General features: G+C 39.7%; 1 non-coding gene across 1 annotated transcript; it reads right to left on the bottom strand.

Moving 5' to 3' along the window:
• Positions 1-4,758: 4,758 nt before the first annotated feature.
• Positions 4,759-4,841, bottom strand: LOC145521834 (small Cajal body-specific RNA 18). Its single transcript, XR_014065724.1, has one exon.
• Between the last annotated feature and the right edge of the window lie 17,153 nt (positions 4,842-21,994).

The following is a 21,994-nucleotide window of genomic DNA, read 5'->3' as shown; positions in this document are numbered from 1 at the left end:
CCTTCTCCATATGATGAGGTAGATCCCATTATGATGCCCAATTTTAGGTAAGCAAACCAGGGCTTGGAAAAGTCATGTGGCTCAGGTCAGAGGGCTAGTAAGAAGTAAAGCCTGACTTCATGACTCTTGCTCCCCTCACCTATGTTATCCAGTGGAAAGTGTAAACTTCCGATGGGAGATTACAACCCAACTTTCCAGTCTGTCTCATACCGCTTATCCTCGACTTGCTCAAATAATACTAACAACCCTCCCAATGATGACTGACTTTCTTGAGCACGTACAATATACCAGCACTCATTTACTTCTCACATCCTTCTTGTGAGGTAGGTAGTAGTATTCTCCCATTTTACATATTAAAACACTGAGGCACAAAGAGGTTAAGTAACTTGCAAGATCCACAGCTGTTCAGTGGTGAAGCTGGAATCCAAAAGTAGGCAGTTTGGGACTTCCCTGGTGGTCCAGAGGTTAAGAATCTGCCTGCCAAAGCAGGTGCCACCAGTTCGATTCCTGGTCCAAGAAGATTCCTGGACCAGGAATCTTTGCTGTGGAGCAGCAAAGTCTGTGTGCCACAGCTACTGAGCCCAAGTGCTGCAACTGCTGAAGCCCATGTGGCTAGAGTCTGTGCTCTGCAACAAGAGAAGCCACCGCAATGAGAAGCCTGTGCACCACAATGAAGAGTAGCTCCACACCCCACAACGAGAGGAAGTCCATGCAAAGCAATGAAGACCCAGTACAACCAAGCTAAATAAATGAATAAGGAAAGAATTAAAAAAAAAAACCAACAACTAGGCAGCTTGGCTTCAGAGCCTGTTGCCGACCATCATGTTTCCTGCTCTTTGTGCATGCGTGCTCAGTCATGTCTGACTCTTTGTGACCCTACAGACTGTAGCCCACCAAACTCCTCTGTCTATGGGATTTCCCAAGCCAAAATACCGGAGTGGGTTGGCATTTCCCCCTCCAGGGGATCTTCCTGACCCAAGGATCAAAACTGAGTCTCTTGCGTCTCCTGCTTGGCAGGTGAATTCTTTACCACTGGGTCACCTGGAAAGCCTTACTATTATTCATTAACAGAAGTAGAGGGAAAGAGAGTGTACTGTGTCCACTAGGACAAGGTTGGAAGCACCATAATTGTGGCTGTTAAAACAGCACACACCTTGGCTGTGAATGACCTTATTTGTAGAGACATCAAGAAAAGGCAAATGATCTCACAGGAAACTTCAAGCTAATCCATTAGGCTTCAGGGCATTCTTCAGAACCTATGCGGTCATGTGTATTTTCCCCACAAGGAGAATTTTTAACTCATCTCTTTACCACAATTATTTTTATCACATATATTTCATTCTCCTATTTGTATTTATCTCCCCAAGTTCATTTTACTTTTACCTATCCCTTAGATTGGGGCTTCCCAGGTTGCACAATGGTAAAGAACCTGCCTTTCAATGCAGGAAATGCCAAGAGACATGGGTTCGATCCCTGGGTTGGGAAGATCCCCTGGAGTAGGAACTGGCAACCCATTTCAGTATTCTTGCCTGGAAATCCTATGGACAGAGGAGCCTGACGGAGTACAGTCCATGGGGTCACAAAGAGTTGGACATAACTGAGCAACTGAGTGCACACATCCCTTAGGTAAAAGGTAAATGAACTGGCTTCACACCAAAAAATAGTTCTTTGCTGGATCCCAAATAAGTTGAAGCTGGACAAGAATGCTAAGACCCCCAGCTCCTGTTTAGCAACCTTTAGAAGGAGAAAATCACCATGACAAAAACAGGCCTACTGCTCAGGGAAGACGGTAAATGTTAACAGATACCAGGAGGAGACAAAGCTAGTCAATAGCCACCGTTCTTCTTCTTCAGGGAAAATGAAGCATGTTCACATTGAAAAGAGTAGGGCAAATGTAAAGTGAGTCATAAATTTTACAACGCACTCTCTATAAAGGAATTAAATTACAAATTACGATGGTATGATTTCCTCCAAGGCCATATATATCTAATCCAATACTGTAATTAACATTGAGTTTTAAATGTCGCTAGTCTCAGAAGAGTGGATCCACAAGTCTTGGGTGGAAGTATTTCAGAGAGGATGTCGTTATCAAATACTCCCTTGCTGTCAATGGAGTCAGACATGTGGAATTTCTAAAACAGGAAAGCTTCACTTGTGGTCTTGGGGCTCATTTGGTTGCAAGGAACACAACCTCACTCTGGCTACTTCACATTAAAGAAGATTTATTATACAGAAGCTCCTCACGGAATTCAAGACAGGAAGGACAGTCGAGCCCCGTCGGGAATTAGGCTTAGAAACTGAAAAGGCTTTGGGGCTATGCAGCTGTTCTGGGGCTGCACGTTCTCTTGCCCGCATATTTCTGTTTCCCCTGCCTTGTCCAGCCTCTCCCTGCAGACTGGCTCTCTGCGTGAGCACCACACACACACGGCTGTTAATAGCTGCCACAGCCTCTCATTCCACTGGACCTTGAAGCCCTAGTCACCACCAGCACATGACCTCCCAGCCTGTGTCTCTCAGTTCAAATTCTCAAGAGAAAAATAATCAGACTGGTCTGGTTCATGGATCACCTAATCAAGGAGGGTTGGGTTTATTTGGTATAAACATAGGAAAGATAGGCTCAGAGCTCCAATCGGCCAAGGGATAGAGGGGTTCTTCAAGAAGAGAACCAGGAAGAAATCTCAAAATGTGTCCCTAATCACTATGATCTGGACCTAGGGTTTCAGTGTCCTGGAACCCTCTCAGTATCTTAAACAACTACCAAGGACAAGTTCAAATACTGGGACAGGCTTTGGGGGGAAAAAAGCAATTAAAATGGAAAAAATAGTATATAAATATATGTAAATTATTCCCCACCAAATGATATTTAAGCTCATGAATTACTCTCCATCAATGAAATGAATGAGATGGTTGGATGGTATCACCGACTCGATGGACATGAGTTTGAGCAAGCTTTGGGAGTTGGTGATGGACAGGAAAGCCTAGCATGCTGCAGTCCATGGGGTCGCAAGGAGTCAGACATGACTGAGCAACTGAACTGAACTGAACTGAATGAAGCAAAATTCTAAAACTGAAATAAAAACTTTTAGTGACACATTTGATCATTAACTGAAGATTTTTAGGACAAATACCAATGGAGTCGTGTACCTAAGATCAACATAATGTGATACATTAGGCAGACAATATCCAATATCCAGGTATATGTAATAAATATTGATCAATACATGATTTTAAAGCAAAATGATTTATTGTGCTATAACTTGACTGAAACAATATGAACGTTTCAGAAGCGTCATCGGAGGGTAACATTTTTCATTTTTTCTCTGATACCTTCACCTATCTCCCATTGGAGTTCACTTCTAAACCAGAGCAGGGCCTGGATTAAGAAGTTCCTAGACAGGCAGCTTCTGTTGCCACCATCATCCCAACAGAATCAAAGCCAGAGCCAAATACTAGCCCCACCCAGATTTGGGGGCCAGACAGAGGGGACTTCATGGAATGTAACCAGCTGGTTTGACTTCAAATTCCCTGGGCCATTGTTTCAGGATTAGAATTTCTCTGGCACTGGACTCGTTTAATACCAAAATATTCTCATTTTTGAATACTGAATTTTTTTAATAGTCTATTTTCAACTAAATATTTAAAATATTAATTTAATATGCAACACTAAATATTAAAATGTTTATATTCATTGTTTAAAAAATAGTGGTAAATCCTATTTAAGCAAAAAAAATCATTTGATTATACAGTTGTAAATATTCTTTAGAAGATTTTGAAACTTGGCTTTTTTATTTTAGTTTTGCAGGTATAATTAAAATAAAATCCTTTTTTGTCTATTACTTTGATTTTGTATTCTGTTTGAAGCATGTGTGATTTTTTTTTTTTTGATATTTAGTTTCCGTGTCACTTTGTCACTGTATTGTTATTTTGTTTGAATCCTTTTACATTAAACTTTTGTGTATTGACTGGTTGTCATTTTCAGCTAAAATTAAAAAACAAAAGTTTCATAGTGTTCTAACACTTGAGGCTATCTTATTTTAAGTCCAACTTCAGTTTTAAATGAAAGACAAACAGCATTTTTCCAGAGGGGAAAGAAAATATATCTGTAATTGATTGGCCATTGGCACTTGGCATACACTATTTATTCCTTGGCCTTTATTTGTAGAGAGGGAAATGAAGTTAGACAACGAAGTAGAATTTTTCAGTTTCTTTTCTAGAAAAAAAAAATAACAGCACTGGTTAAGTCAGTACTATTCCTGGTTCTCAGATGATGAACTTGAGACTTTGAGAGGTTAAGTAACTCACCCAGGGTCACATAACTAGTAAGCGACAGAGTCTGGTTGCTAATTCAAGTGTGTCTGATTCCGAAATCCATGCTCTGTAGCACCTTGTGGCCTCATGATTCCACAATTGTAGATCTGCAGGTATTCTTAGGTCAGAGAACAGGTATGTTTGAATTAGTTATAGCCCACTTCAGTGTAAAAGCTCCATGTTAAGTGTTATGTGTATGTAGGAGCAGGCTAGGGCCGTAGGAAGGTGATTATTTCAGTCCATCATTACAAAATTGCACACACTGTAACCTTATGACAATGCACTTTCTCTTGTAAAAGAGGAGAAAATAGCTGATAACGTAATGGCAAGAGAGCCCTGTACAGTAAACTCTCATTAGGTTTGAATTATTATAGCTAGAGGTAGACCAACAGACGTTGCACTGTAATTACATGAAAGGAGCACCATAAAGGCTATTTCTCTTTTTTTCCCCACTCTCAATTCATTCTCAGAACACACCCCAACACCTGGTTCCCAGGACTCAGACTGCACAGTGATCACGTCATCGCCAACCCAGGACTCACAGTTACAGCTGCAGAGGCCTCCTACCCTCCCTCATCTCTAGTTTAACCCGCTGTCCCTAACCCCTGATCCTGGTCCTCTGGCCCCACTTCTCCAGACACATTTTCATAACCCTCATAGGCTACCTGGCAATATGCAAAATACTGCAGGTTCCTCTGGGAGCTGCACTGGAGACCCAGCAGTACCTCTCACATCCCAGTCTCCTTACCCTCACCCAGCGGGGCCCAGGCTCCCTTGGGCCCAATGTCCTAGACCTCTGCCTCTGGTTTGCATCTCCTAGGCTATTCTATTCTCAGTGTTCTAAGATTAATGGTTATTACAATTTGTAAAAGGAACATTGTTTTTTATTGGGGGATTCTGGAGATCTTACTAGAAAAAGGTCTCAAAGCCATTTATACTCTACTTGACTGGGTAAAGACTGAGAACTCAGAAGATGTCACACAATCTTCTGTAAGTTAAGGGGAAGAGTCATGGATGGGACTAGTTAAAATCAGGACATTCCTTTGGCCTTTCAACCAAAATGTAACATCTAAGTGGCCACTGAAGTGGTGTATCAGACCCAGGAGGCTGCTGCCAGGAAATGCCTTATCTAAGTGCCACTTGCAAAGGAGTCTGAGCTGTAAACTCAGGTTTTTCCTCCCGATCTCCCCTCCTTTAGATTCTCTGTTACAGGCTTCCTTTTAAGAGAAAGAGCCATGCATGTCTGCTTTTGTTAGATGATAAAAAGTAGCTGTAACTGTGACAAAGACATGATGTAGAAGCTGCAATGGAAACACTTTAAATAATTATTTTCCTTCAGTGATGAGAAAAAGAAATATTTTAAGCTAATAATCTAAAATTTTATATTTGTGATTTTAAGTAGTGAGGATAACTAAATTAATATAAATAATAGATTTATGGTTATTTCATCTATATCCTTACAAGTTTATATGCACAAAAGTGAAAGTGAAGGTCACTGGGTTGTGTCAACTCTTTCCGACCCCATGGACTGTAGCCTGCCAGGGTCTTCTGTCCATGGTTACTGGAGTGGGTAGCTGTTCCCTTCTCCAAGGAATCTTCCCAACCCAGGGATCAAACCGAGGTCTCCCACATTGCAGGCAGATTCTTTACCATCTGAGCTACCAGGGAAGCCCAAGAATATTGGAGTCGGTAGCCTATCCCTTCTCCAGCAATTCTTCCTGACTCAGGAATTGGACTGGTGTCTCCGGCATTGCAGGTGGATTCTTTACCAGCTGAGCTACCAGGGAAGCCCTTATATGCACAAGTGGGACAAAAAAATTGGGAAAAGGAATATCTCACGGAAAAATGTGGATCCCATCATTTGTTATTAAATGATTGCTTTTTGAATCTCTCCATCTGTTCAAATGTTTGCTTCTATCTCTCAGTAAATCTTAGGTAGGGAGTAATACGATGACAAATAATAATTATTATGCTATACATAAATGAGTTAGAGAATGAAGATCTGGAAAGGCGGATACTGTAGTTACCAAAGAGTACAGGGAATTGAAAAAGAAGTGAGGTTTTCAAGAACTTTAACCAAGAAAACCTCAACAAGTCTTGACGATGGACCAGGCATAGAGTATGGCATTATAAATAATGAAGTGAATGTGACCCTGAATTTGAGGACTGTTCTTTGGGTAGGATCACAGTTGTGGCAATGTTAAGACTGGCCTGGATCTAACTGTCTTGATCCTGACTCTTCACCCTGAATCCATCTAATTACAGATTGCAGATGAGGACAGGGAAGTCGGCTTTCATGATGCAGTAGTTTGTCATTTTCTCCAGGTGGCAAAACTAACTTCTGTTCAATTCCTACACCTTCACTTAAGGGAGAGAAGAAGCCTGAGACGTGAGAGCTCTGAGGAGAAATGGGAAGAAAATAATGGATTCCCTGGCAAGCCTTGTCCCCAGGAATCCTGCACAAGCACATGCCAAAGGAGGTTATAACCCTTCTCATAGGCTGATGGTTGTTAAATTTGATATTAAGGTCAATTAGATTGTACAAAGATAAAGGTCCTTTCTTGGAGAAACTCCACTGAGCCCTTGAGCTCATGTTGCCTTATGCAGCAATCCTTCTTCCTCATCCTGGTCTATTTGGTATATATAGACCAGATATATCTACCTGGTATAAATATCTCCTGACTTAGCCCGAGCTACTGGGAACAATTCTTCATTCTCACTCTGTTACTTAGGAAAAAACTGTGGGTAGGAAGTAAATCCCAGTAGACACACTAAACGACTCCCCTCCAAACTCATGCTGGTGAGACTCATACTTATACTTACATTGTTTGGGAGACACACAAACGCTCACAGATAGTTTGGAAAGAAGGAGAATTTGATGTTAAAATTCAAAATTAGCTAACTGCTCAAATACTCCAAGGGATGGCTTATATGAATATTGGTGAAAGAATGCCTAGATATAAATTGTGAGCTAATGAGTTAGGGTACTATTTAAAACATTATGGCTCTCAGTTTTCTCCAAATTAATACAGCAGATGTTCAGAAATGCAGTTTTAAAAAGATTAGATGAGTTGCGCCGTAGTTTTGAAAGTAGTGTCCATACATGGTAAAATAAGTAATTAAAGCACCACAAGACAATACACAATTAAAATAAGACACTGTTCTCCTTTCCTGCCCCCTCAGTCCTACTCCCCAGAACTAAATGTATCAGTCATGAAGGCTTTCTCAGAAAGCAACAGGAACCCCTAACAATGGAGGCTGTTATTGATTTATATGAAATTCAGTGGTAGGTGGTATCGGGTTTGGTTCTGTAGTTTGAGACATAATCAAGAAGCCACGCTTGCTTCACAGTGTACCAGAAATGTTGCATCCTGTTGTCACAAGGAGGCTAATACAGCTCTAGGTAGTGCATTCTCAACTGAAAGATTGCTATGCAGGAAGGAATGGGGTAGAAGCAAAAAGAGCTTTCTTCTCATGCACGCCCTCATTTTCTGAGGAGGGAAATCCTCCTAGCAACCTTAAGCAGACTTCCTCTCATCTCTCATTCCCAAATAAGAACTGGCTCCTATCCCTAAACCCACCATGGACAGAAGAGAATGAGACCCATGACTGATTTAGGTTCATTGTAACTCCTCCCCTGGGTTGGCACATGGCTGCCTCAACAAAATCAGTGTTCTGTTGGCAAGACAGAAAGGCAATGGCTATTGGGCAGGCCACCAGTGATGACCATAATAAAAATGATCAACTAGGTTTTAATATCTGCCCAGAAATTTTCTTTATTATGTATTTAAGTAAATATACTGTAAGTACTATGTAATGTATCATTATATGGGTATGCCATATACATGGTCACATACATGTTTATATATGTATGCACAAAACATCCACACATGATACTTGCCTAAGTATCTTACATTTTTAGATAAATGAAGTACTCTATGCATAGTGCTTTGCATATAACTAGCACATAGTCGGTTTTCCTGGTAGCTCAGATGGTAAAGAATCTGCCCTCAATGCAGGAGACATGTGTTTGATCCTTGGGTTGGGAAAATATCTTGGAGAAGGAAATGGCAACCCACTCCAGTATTCTTGCCTGGAGAATCCCATGGACAGGGGAGCCTGGTGGGTTACAGTCCATAGGGTTGCAAAGAGTCAGACATGATTGAAGCGACTTAGCACACACACATACACACTTTTAAAAAAGAATGTGGATCATTTTCTAGCAAACACTAAATTTTATTTTACTAGTACTTTAAAAAATTATGCCAGCACCTTTATTTTGGGCTGTTGAATATTCTTGAGGATATTAGCTGCATAGTTCCTTTTAAGAGAGATAAGAATTACCTTGGTCAGCAGTAAATTCCATTTAAACATAGTGAAATAATTTTGTGAGTAACAGCTAGGTGACCAAATGTTTACTTTCTGATGACTATCTAGCCACAAATATTTTCTAATCATGTTAGTATGCAGGCAAAAGTAAGAAGTTAGATATTAAACATTTTTTGGTGTATTTGCACAAAATATTTTGTTAGCAAATGAATTTTACATTATTGACAGGCTTTTTTGCCTTTTCATACTGTTCACACTGATGCTGAAGCTGAAACTTCAATACTTTGGCCACCTGATGCAAAGAACTAACTTACTGGAAAAGACCCTGATGTTGGGAAAGATTGAAGGCAGGAGAAGGGGACAACAGAGGATGAGATGGTTGGATGGCATCACCGACTCTATGGACATGAGTTTGAGTAAGCTCCAGGAATTGGTGATGGACAGGGAAGCCTGGTGTGCTGCAGTCCATGGGGTCACAAAGAGTCGGACATGACTGAACGACTGAACTGAACTGAACTGACAGGCTTTTTGCAAGAAAAAATAACTTCTCTACTAGTTGCCTAATTTATGCTGCACAGAGAACATGAGAGTCGTCTGAGAAATTCTTATTGGAAGAGAAAGGCATTATAGATGGTTTGTGTGTGTGCTAAGTCACTTCAGTTGTGTCTGACTCTTTGAGACCCCATGGACTGTAGCCTGCCAGGCTCCTCTGTCCATGAGATTCTCCAGGCAAGAATACTGGAGTGGGCTGCCTTTCCCTTCTCCAGGGGATCTTCTCAACCCAGGGCTCAAACTCATGTCTCCTAGGTCTCCTGCACTGGTAGGTGGGTTCTTTACCACTAGCGCTACCATAGATTCTTTAAGTAAAAGCAAAACATTTTCTTCAAGTATTTGACATAATTAGATGCAAATCTGTGGGAGAAAAGGGAGCAGAGGAGGGCAGTCTCCTTGGTTATCTCTGAAATAGTGTCCTGAACAAGAGTCTCAGGTAGGTGAGTACTGTAATGAGTCTTGGCTTCAAGTTGTCTTTCCATTGACCTCTTACAGTCCTTAAGGCCAAGTTGTAAAATGGCTTGTATTTAAGGTAAAAACTGTATCTTTCAATCCAAAATATATAAATAGCTCATGCAACTCAATATAAAAAAAAAAAACTCAATCAAAAAATAGGCAGAAGACCTAAGTAGATATTTTTTCCAAAGAAGATTTACAGATAGCTAACAGGCACATGAAAAGATGCTCAACACCACTAATTATTAGAGAAATGAACATCAAAACCACAATAAGGTATCACCTCATACCAGTCAGAGTGGGCTATCAACAAAAAAAAACCCCCAAAACCACAAATAGCAAATGTTGAAGAGGATATGAAAGAAAAGGAACTGCTGTACTCTGTTGGTGGGTGGGCATATAAATTGGTGTATCCACCATGGAAAAACAATATGAAGTTTCCTCAAAAAACTAAAAATCAAACTACCATATGATCCATAATTCCACTTCTGAGTATGTATGCAGAAAAAAATGAAAACACTAATTCAAAAAGATACATGTACCCCAGTGTTCACAGCAGCACTATTTACAATAGCCAAGCTATGGAAGCACACCAATTGCCCACCAACAGATGAACTGATAAAGAAGATGTGGTATATACATATATACAGTTGGAATATTGCTCAGTCATTAAAAAGAATGAAACTCTGCCATTTGCAGCAACATAGATGGACTCTGATATTATGCTTAGCGAACTAAGTTAGAAGAAGAGAAATACTGTATGATATCACTAATATGTAGAGTAAAAAATAATACAAATGAATGTATATGTAATGTGCATGGACTCACAGACATGGAAAACAAACTAGTAGTTACCACTCGGGAGAGGATTAATTTAGAGGTATAGAATTAAAAGATACAGACTACTATGTATAAAATAGATAAGCAACAAGCCTATATTGAATAGAACAAGGAATTATAGCTATTGTAATAACTTTTAATGGAGTATAATTACTAAAAACACTAAATCACTATACTGTACACTTAAAATTAATATAGTAAATCAACTATAATTTAAAAAAATCTTTAGCCATGTTGGCATTTTAACACACCACACGCACAGAAAAACTGTATCTTTTAGTCCCCCTTTCTCCTCATTTCTCATCATTTGTCCTAAAATAGATTGCTAAGTATGAAAATATGATTATACACAAATTATTTAATGTCTAAGACTTCATGTTTTTCTACTTACAAAGCAAGTGGGTTGAATTGAATAATGGCTAAAATCTCCCCCAGGTCTAAAATTCCAAGTTAAAATCAGTGATTTGAGAAGTTATTGGTCATCAGAATCAACTGGAGCCCTTATAAAAACACAGGTTCCTGGATTCAACCTTCAGACATTCTGATTTATTCATTCATCAAATGATTATGGCAGGCCTTGCATTACATCCTGGGTACACAGTGATGAATGTAACAGATATAGTACCACCTTGCCCCAGCCTCTACAGAAGAACTGAGATTGAGGCCAGTAATCTGTGTTTTAAAAATGCTCTCCAGGCAATTCTGACAAGTGGACAGTTTAGAAGAGCAATTTTTCAGACCAACTGCAAACAAGAGACATTTCTGGGGGACTGTTCTAATTCTATTTGGGATGAACTCAGATTCACCCTCTAGAAACACTTCTATATGAAAAAATCTTTAGCTTCTCCAAAGTGTGTGTGTGTATCTTAGGTTGAAACATAAATGTTAACAAGAAGAAAACACACACCAGTTGTAGTTACAGAATGCTAGTATGGGTGAGATTTTAGCAAATTAACATTGCTAATTCATACACTAACTACAGACACCAGCACAAGTTAAAAAAATAATATTTGATTTGAAATTTTGAGAGTTAAAGCTCAGATGCTTATGCAAATAAATGAAGATCTTTGAAGAATATTAAAGCCTTACCTAATGTCCAATAGTTTGAAATATGCTTAACTGTTTGACTTAATGACCAATGAATGTTAAGATTTACAAATAGACAATTTATGCTTGCTCTGATCATATGACTCTACTTTCCTTTAAATAACGCCAGACTTAGAATTTACCAAAAATGAAATTAATGAAAGAATCCCTGTTTCTGTGCCACAAAATTATAAAACAATTTGACCTAACTCCAGGAAGTTAGGTAATTCTAGGAGGCCATATGGAGAAGGCAATGGCAACCCACTCCAGTACTCTTGCCTGGAAAATCCCATGGACGGAGGAGCCTGGTAGGCTGCAGTCCATGCATGGGGTCGCGAAGAGTCAGACACGACTGAGCGACTTCACTTTCACTTTTCACTTTCATGCATTGGAGAAGGAAATGGCAACCCACTCCAGTGTCCTTGCCTGGAGAATCCCAGGGACAGAAGAGCCTGTTGGGCTGCCGTCTATGGGGTCGCACAGAGTCGGAACACGACTGAAGCAACTTAGCAGTAGCAGCAGGAGGCCATAAGGATAAATGTTAACAAAGGAAAAATGAATAGTCAACCTTTAATTGTTTCATTTTTAAGCTAGTCAGACTCTTTATCACAAGTTTTTTTCCCCCATCAACATCTACATTCCAATATGGCCATTAAAACAGAAAAAGATAACATTTAAAGCAGTCCATGTCTACTCATTGTAGTTTTTTTGTATCAATCAGGGTCCCAGCAGGTGGTTCAAATGAAGAGGTTTTACTGCAGGGATCACAAGCAGGTGAAGGCTGGGGGAAGGGAATAAGGAAGGGATGTGAGAAGACAGATTGGTTCAGTCGCTCAGTCGTGTCCGACTCTTTGCGACCCCATGGACTGCAGCACACCAGGCTTCCTTGTCCATAACCAACTCCTGGATCTTACTCAAACTCATGTCCATAGAGCTGGTGATGCCATCCAACCATCTCATCCTCTGTCGTCCCCTTCTCCTCCTGCCTTCCATCTTTCCCAGCATCAGGGGACTCTTTTCCAATGAGTCAGCTCTTCGCATCAGGTGGCCAAAGTGTTGGAGTTTCAGCTTCAGCATCGGTCCTTCCAATGAATATTCAGGAGTGATTTCCTTTAGGATGGACTGGTTGGATCTCCTTGCAGTCCAAGGGACTCTCAAGAGTCTTTTCCAGCACCACAGTTCAAAAGCATCAATTATTCGGCACTTAGCCTTCTTTATAGTCCAACTTTCACATCCAAGGAGGTGGTTAGTGTGGAGGAAATAAGGAAACCCCCAGACTCTTTAAGAAGACAGTTTATAGTGGGTGTTTACAGCTCTGCGGCATGCTTCATGCATAGACTCTTTACTTTGTGGATCAGGGACTGTCTTCAAATCCCAATTCTGTTTTTGGTTCCAAACAACTTTTTATTTTCTGTTTTTACTAAACTCTACCTGCAAGAATTACATGTTTTTGTGCTGCCTCCTCCTCTCATTAGTTATTATATTATTAGTAGTAAATTGTAATCAAAGAGTCAAATCTAAAACAAAAAAGATATTTTGGATTAACTGTAAATTGCTCCTTCAATTTAGGAAGGATAATCCAGAATTTTATTTTGGTGATTAAAATAATAGGATTAAATCATAATTCAGCTTATGCATACATTCCCTCTTATTATGGGGAGTTGGCCACATGGTTACAGAACCTCCATCATTAGCGTGGGTGTGGGCCTGAGTCAACACTCACACAAAAGCTTGTCTCCTTGAATGCCTGGGCAATTGAAAATGCCAAGACACATTTTATAAATTCAACAAGGAAAAGAGTAATCATTGTTAATGTTGCTGAAAACCTGGAGGAAAAATTGTCTTTGATAGGCTGCAAGATGAAACGACAGCAGCTCAAATGTCATTGCCTAAAGGAGGACAACCAGAGTTAGGCTAGCTGCCACTCATGTGACTTCACAAAAGGTTACCCAGAAGGGATGCCACCCTCTGCAGGAAGCAGAAATGTCGTTGCCAGGACCTGACGTTCTCAGAATGCAGTGATATAAAAAACCAAAGGCAACTTGACCCAGAATTTGATAGATTGCTCACCATATAAAATGATCTATACATCTGGAAAGAAAGAATACCTTTCCCAAGAAAACACTTGAAAAAGAGCACTGGAACACTAGTATCAAAAAGAAAGATGCTAGTTACTAGTTTTAAAGGCAAAATTTCCAAATTCTTTTTCTCATGTGTAAAAGTCACCACAGGTAGAAGGCAGAGGGTGGGCAGTAGGAAAGCCCATTCAATTCCATTCTATTTGGAAGTTTAAAATTTAAGGTAGATTTTGGCCACATGTATATTTACAATTATTTTCAAGTAACCGTAGCGGACTTTATTTCACAATTATTTCATTGTGAAATAATTACATTGTGAAAAGTTTAAGGCTTGATTCTGTTTGCAGCAAATATGTTTCCCATTTTTTAAAACAATACTTCCATCCTTCACTCCCTTCCAAGAACTCAATGGCTTCTCACTGCCAATAAGACTGTCACATGATAATGTATTTAGAAACTAGTTTGTGGTTTGGTTCTCCTTACCCAAATAGATTCAATAGGTTCTCTTTACTACAAATAGATTCAAGGGATTAGATCTGATAGATAGAGTGCATGAAGAACTATGGATGGAGGTTCGTGACATTATACAGGAGGTGGTGATCAAAACCATCCCCAAGAAAAAGAAATACAAAGAGGCAAAATAGTTGACTGAGGAGGCCTCACAAATAGCTGAGAAAAGAGAAGCGAAAGGCAAAAGAGAAAAAGAAAGATATACCCATTTGAATGTAGAGTTCCAAAGAATAGCAAAGAGAGATAAGAAAGCCTTCCTAAGTGAACAATGCAAAGAAATAGAGGAAAACAATAGAATGGGAAAGACTAGAGATCTCCTCAGGAAAATTAGAGATACCAAGGGAGAATTGCATGCAAAGATAGGCATAATAAAGGACAGAAACAGTATGGACCTAACAGAAGCAGAAGATATTAAGAAGAGGTGGAAAGAATACACAGAAGAACTGTACAAAAAAGATATTCATGACCCAGATAACCACGATGGCTCACATCTAGAGCCAGACATCCTGGAATGTGAAGTCAAGTGGGCCTTAGGAAGCATCACTACGAACAAAGCTAGTGGAGGTGATGGAATTCTGGTTGAGCTATTTCAAATCCTCAAAGATGATGCTGTGAAAGTGCTGCACTCAATATGCCAGCAAATCTGGAAAACTCAGCAGTGGCCACAGGACTGGAAAAGGTCAGTTTTCATCCCAGTCCCAAAGAAAGGCAATGCCAAAGAATGTTAAAACTACCACCATTGCATTCATCTCACATGTTGGCAAAGTAATGCTCAAAATTCTCTAAGCCAGGCTTCAATAGTACGTGAACCGAGAACTTCCAGATGTTCAAGCTGGATTTAGAAAAGGCAGAGGAACCAGAGATCAAATTGCCAGCATCTGTTGGATCATGGCAAAAGCAAGAGAATTCCAGAAAAACATCTACATTGACTACACTAAAGCCTTTGACTGTGCAGATCACAACAAACTGTGGAAAAGTCTTAAAGAGATGGGAATAGCAGACCACCTTACCTGCCTCCTCAGAAATCTGTATGCAAGTCAAGAAGCAACAGTTAGAACCAGACATGGAACAATGGACTGATTCCAAATTGGGAAAGGATTATGTCAAGGCTGTATATTGTCACCCTGCTTATTTAACTTATATGCAGAGTACATCATGAGAAATGCTGGGCTGGATGAAGCACAAGCTGGAATCAAGATTGCTGGGAGAAATATCAATAACCTCAGATATGCAGATAACACCACCCATATGGCAGAAAGCGAAGAGGCACTCAAGAGCCTCTTGATGAAGGTGAAAGAGAGTGAAAAAGGTGGCTTAAAATTCAACATTCAAAAAGCTAAGGTCACGGTATCCAGTCCCATCACTTCATGGCAAATAGGTGGGGAAACAAGGGAAACAGCGAGAGATTAAATTTTCTTAGGCTCCAAAATCACTGCAGATGGTGACTGCAGCCACGACATTGAAAGGTGCTTGTTCCTTGGAAGAAAAACTATGACAAACCTAGACAGCATATTAAAAAGCAGAGACATGACTTTGTCAAAAAAGGTCTGTCTAGTCAAAGGTATGGTTTTTCCAGTAGTCGTGTATGGATGTGAGAGTTGGACCATAAACAAGGCTGAATGCCAAAGAATTGATTCTTTTGAACTATGGTGTTGGAGAAGACTCTTGAGAGTCCCTTGGACTGCAAGGAGATCAAACCAATCAATCCTAAAGTAAATCAATCCTGAATATTCATTAGAAGGACTGATGCTGAAACTGAAGCTCCAATACTTTGGCCACCTGATGTGAAGAGCTGACTCACTTAGAAAAGACCCTGATGCTGGGAAAGATTAAAGGCAGGAGGAGAAGGGGACAATGGAGGACAAGATGGTTTGGGTGGTATCACTGACTCAATGGACATGAGTTTGAGCAAGCTTCAGGAGATGGTAAAGGACAGGGAAGCCTGGCATGCTGCAGTCCATGGGGTTGCAAAGAGTTGGACACGACTGAATGATTGAACAACCACCCAAACCCATGTATTACCCTCCAACTCCACATACACACACAAATGACCAAGTTCGTATTTTTTCTTTTCTCTTTTTGGCATAAGGGTTTGTTCAAGGTCTAAAACAGATACAATTTGAAAATAACCCTCTTTCTATCTTTTTTGAAAGCCTGAATTCATTGCTAATGCAGAGCTATTTATCAAAGCCAAGGAGGGGAGGAGAGGAAAACCTCTGAGGAAGACATTCATTGGTGAGAGGAGAATTTTCTCCAGACTTACTTTCCAGTCAGTGAGTTCTTTGAAGAGAAGAACCCTCTACTCCACTCTCTAGAAGTGATCTGAGTTCAGAGGGAAGAGTTGTGTACCATTCCTCATGGGGATGGACCTCAGGCCTTGTGATGCCTAGTGGAGCAACAAGGGAAGATTTTTCTCAATTTTAAAACTAGCATTAAAGTCCTTAGCAATATGACATTGACAACACATGACAACGTAAGAATCTTTGGTGAGGAGGGTGTGTGGTACACAGTCCGAAGAATCACATGCTATTTCAAATCTTACTGTTACTACCTATTGTTAAGAATAAATTTGGTATCCTTAGTTCACTCTTCTGTAAAATGAGGTGTTAAAACCCATCAGGCAACGTTGTGAAAATAAGACATTATGAACAATATATGGCACAAAATCAATAGAAATAAATGACTTAGACTTAACTCTAGAGTGTTAGGAAATTGTTTCTCTCACACACAAAATTCCCTTAGACAACAGTATTTACTAACACAAAATTCCCTTAGACAACAGTATTTACTAACTTCCCCATCCTTTCAAAAAAAAAACCTTTGGTTTAGTTTTTCATTTATTATTATTGTGGGAAGAACTAATGTGAGATCTACCCTTTTAACAAAATGTTAAGTGCACCATGCAGCATTGTTAACCATAGGCACAATATTATTCATCACATTTTTAGACCTTATTCATCTTGCGTAACAGAAACTTTGTATCCAGGACCAGCAGCCCTCATTTTGCCTCCTCCCTAGCCCCTAGCAACCATGACCCTGTTCTCTTGTTTCTGTGAGTCTGACTAGTTTAGATAGCATATATATGTGAGATCATTCAGTATTTGTCCTTCTGTGACTGGCCTATCGGCACCTGGTACAATGTCCTTAGGTTCACCCATGTAGTCACAGACTTTCCTTCTTTTTTAAGGCTGAATAATATTGATACCACATTTTCTTTATCTATTGATGGACATTTAAGTTTCTTCCAATGCAATAGTTTGGCTATTGTAAATAACACTGCAATGAACATGCAAGTGTAGCTATCTCTTTGAGCTACTGATTTTATTTCTTTCTACACCCACAAGTGGGATTGCTTGATCATATGGTAGTTCTATTTTAATTTTTTGAGGAAACTGTACTGATTCTGTAAAGCCCACCAATGTTGTACAATGGTTCCAATTTCTCTGCACTTGCCAACACTTAGCTTTTTCTTTTTTTTTTGGATAATAGCCATCCTAACATGTCTAGGGTGATATTTCATTGTGTTGAGTCAGTTCTGTGAACTGCCATTTCTTTTAGACCATTCTATAAGCCTTCAAAAGAACAAATAAACAATATTCACCTAAAACATTAGTCCTTAACACATGTTGGATCACAAGACCTCTTGGAAAATCTGATAAAGACACAGGACTCTCTTACCAGTAAAATGCACACATAAAATAAAAAATACAAATCATTTCTTGGAATGACAGATCCTAGATACATACTTATGAACCTCAGTTTAAGGTCACTTGCCTAGATTAACTGATTCTCCAGCTTTTTTGACAACTAATAATCAAACTCCAGGATTGGCAAGCATATTCTTTAAAAAGTAGGAGGTTACATATTTTCCACCTTTGGGGGCCAGCCTCTATCCAAACTGCTCTGCATTTGTAGCACAAAAAATGCTATAGAAAATATATAAACAAATGAGCATGACTGTTTTCCAACAAAATTTTATTTGTAAAAATAGGTTGTAGGCTGGGTTTGGCCCTTGGGCTGCAGTCTGGCAATCTATGATTTAATTATTTCAAAAAGATTGAATGGATTGCACTAGTTAGGAACTGGGAAATTGAATACACACACACACATACACACACACACACTATGAAGACCATACAAACCCACCATAAGGGTAGAAGCTACTCTATCTCCTTTCCTCTGGAGTGCCTAGGATAGGGAAAGAAACCACAGGGATGATCTTCCTCTCCTGTCGTATTTGATAAGAATCTTTTTTATTTGCATCTGATGGCAACTGGTATCTTCTTTCAAATGTTTTGGAACATCACGAGAGCCATCCGTTGGTGCTTGCTGTCAGTGACATAAAGTCATGTGCTCAGTCGCTCAGTCATGTTTAGATTCTTTGCAACTCCATGGACTCTAGCCCTTCAAGCTCCTCTGTCATGGGGTTTTCCTGGCAAGATTACTAGAGCAGGTTGCCATTTACTCCTCCAGGGGATCTTCCTGACCCAGGAATTGAACTTGGGTCTCCTGCATTGCAGGCAGATTCTTGACTGCTGAGCACTTTAATTTCTGACCAGAGAGATAGGATTTAATGCACATTTGTCTACACCTACATCCTACCCTGTCTTCCTAAGGACAGCATGCCTCTTTTTAGGAATCTGTTCTGGGTTCCATTCTATTCTCTATTTTCTATTACTGTTCCTAAAATTTGTTCTTGAAAAGCACTTTTGATGACATTCACAGTAAAATCCTCCAAAAGCTTTAGCAATGTGAGTATAAATTCTATACAATAAATGTCTGTACATTTAAACATCATTGAAAGAAAAACTTTCAAGCATCTTGCTGATAGCTGCCAGCAAGTCCTCATGAAGAATAAACACTGTCAGACTAACCTGATATATTAGGATAAAATTCCCAAATAGATCAAGAAAAAGAGATAGTTCTAATTTATCATGGCTCTAGGAAGGTTAGGTGATTTAGTTGTATGAGGCAATAAATTTAGAAAACATGGTCCAGACAGAATAACTATTAGGTGAGAATACAAATTGCTGGAGGGTCAAAAAAATAATACAAGGTGTTTTTTAAAGTCAGTTAGGAGCCTACTTTTTCTTTTTTTTAAGTTTTCATCACCAGCTTAGATAACGAAATAAGAAAGTCAACCCAGACAATGTCTTAGAAAAATACACCTTAGGAAAGAGATTTAAGAAGAAATGGAAAAATCTAAATATGCCAATAATCACCAAAGACATTAGTAAGCAGCTTAAAATCTGATTCTTATTAACCTGTCCCCAGATATACTACATGGTTTTAGAGGCCAGTGAACCAAGCATTTGAAAAAGACAATCTCTAGCTTATAAAAACAGTTCTAGAGAACAGAAACAATATTTTCCATATCAGTTAATGGTGCTAGAGTAGCCTTTATCTTGATACCTAAATCAGACCAGGATAACATCAGAAGATGATTACCACATGATAATAAAACTTATGAACAAAGGTGATAAATTAAAAATAAAACATTAGTAACTAGGGAAAAAACTCATTTTGAGCAATTTAAGTTTTTTCCAAGAGTATGAGGACAGTTCAACATGAGAAAGTACGTTAATGCAATTAGCTTCATTAAAATAGTAAAAGGTGGAACTTTCTTTGTGGTCCCTCGGCTAAGACTCTGTGCTCCCAATGCAGGGTGCCCAGGTTTGATCCCTGGTCAGGGAATTAGATCCCACCTGCCTCAACTGAAAGATCTTGCATGCTGCAGTAAAGATTCTAAGTGGTGCAGCTGAGGCCTGGTGCAATCAAAATTAATAAGTATTTAAAAAAATACTAAAAGGAGGAAAACTAGATGATGACCTCAATGGATACAGAAAAGGCATTTACTAAATCAGCAATCTATACAAGATCAAGGTGGAATTGAAGGGAACTATCTTCTTTATGGGCTTTCCAGGTGGCACCGTGAACTTCCAGACGTTTAAGCTGGATTTAGAAAAGGCAGAGGAACCAGAGATCAAATTGCCAACATCCTCTGGATCATCAAAAAAGCAAGAGAGTTCCAGAAAAACATCTACTTTATTGACTATGCCAAAGTCTTGACTGCATGGATCACAACAAACTGTGGAAAATTCTTAGAGATGGGAATACCAGACCACCTGATCTGCCTCCTGAGAATTCTGTATGCAGGTCAAGAAGCAACAGTTAGAACTGGACATGGAACAACAGACTGGTTCTAAATTGGGAAAGGAATACAAGGCTGTCTATTGTCACCCTGTGTATTTAACTTATATGCAGAGTACATCATGTGAAATGGCGGGCTGGATGAAGCACAAGCTGGAATCAAGATTGCCAGGAGAAATATCAATAACCTCAGATATGCAGATCTGCAGATTCTACCACCCTTATGGCAGAAAGCAAAGAAGAACTAAAGAGACTCTTGATGAAAGTGAAAGAGGAGAGTGAAAAAGTTGGCTTAAAACTCTACATTCAGAAAACTAAGATCATGGCATCTGGTCCCATCACTTCATGGGAAATAGGTGGGGAAACAATGAAAAGCGTGAGAGACTTTATTTTTTCTGGGCTCCAAAATCACTGCAGATGGTGACTGCAGCCATGACATTAAAAGACTCTTGCTCCTTGGAAGAAAAACTATGACCAACCTAGACAGCATATCAAAAAGCAGAGACATTACTTTGTTGACAAAGGTCCATCTAGTCAAAGCTATGGTTTTCCCAGTAGTCATGTATGGATGTGAGAGTTGGACTATAAAGAAAGCTGAGTACTGAATAATTGATGCTTTTGAACTGTGGTGCTGGAGAAGACTCTTGAGAGTCCCTTGGACTGCAAGGAGATCCAACCAATCAATCCTGGTTTGATATTCAGGAAATCAGTCCTGAACATTCATTGGAAGGACTGATGTTGAAGCTGAAACTCCAATACTTTGGCCACCTGATTTGAAGAACTGACTCATTGGAAAAGACCCTGATGCTGGGAAAGATTGAAGGCAGGAGGAGAAGGGGATGACAGACGATGAGATGGTTGGATGGCATCACTGACGCAATGGACATAAGTTTGAGTAGGCTCCGGGAGTTGGTGATGGACAGGGAAGCCTGGTGTGCTGCAGTCCATGGGGTCGCAAAGAGTCGGACATGACTGAGTGACTGAACTGAACTGAGGTGGCACTACTGGTAAAGAATCCACATGCCAATGCAGGAGACCCAGGAGACTTGGTTTGATCCCTGGGTTGGGAAGATCCCCTGGAGGAGGGCACGGCAACCCACTCCAGTATTCTTGCCTGGAAAATCCCACGGACAGAGGAGCCTGGCAGGCTACAGTCCATGGGGTCGCAAACAGTCGGACACGACTGAGGCAATGCAGCATGCAGGCATGTACCTGTTTATATACACTATGCTCAGAAATAAGAAGATTGGATATTGTTAAGATGTTAATTCTTCCCTACACAATCACTAAATCCAATAAAGGCTTTTTCATGGAACTTAACAAATCAATGTTAAATTTTAGATGGGAAAGAGCAAAGGGGCAGGAAGAGCCAAGATTATTTTGAGGAAGAACAAGGCAGGGCTTCTCTCTGCCAGACATCAAGACTAAGAAAGCTGTAGGTAATTAAGAGAGTAATTAGCATTAATGATTCTGTTCAGATTGTTTCTGTAAAGCATTCAAAATTTACGGCCAAGGAGGAGGTGGAAATTGGGCTAGGTTTGGAAGGGAGCCTTAGAAATAATGAAAGACTTAGGACTCAAAGGGTAAAAGTAGGAATCTTTAGTCTGATGATTCTAACAATACTGTACAAACAATTATAAACATGTTAAAAGTAATACTTTAGAGGTATATTCAAATTTAAAGCA

The sequence above is a fragment of the Giraffa tippelskirchi genome, chromosome 1, assembly GCF_054371585.1.
Source record: "Giraffa tippelskirchi isolate mGirTip1 chromosome 1, T2T-mGirTip1v1.2.pri, whole genome shotgun sequence".
NCBI classification, from domain to species: domain Eukaryota; kingdom Metazoa; phylum Chordata; class Mammalia; order Artiodactyla; family Giraffidae; genus Giraffa; species Giraffa tippelskirchi.
Note: the sequence above shows the minus strand (reverse complement) of the source record. Positions and strands in the feature narration are given on the sequence as shown.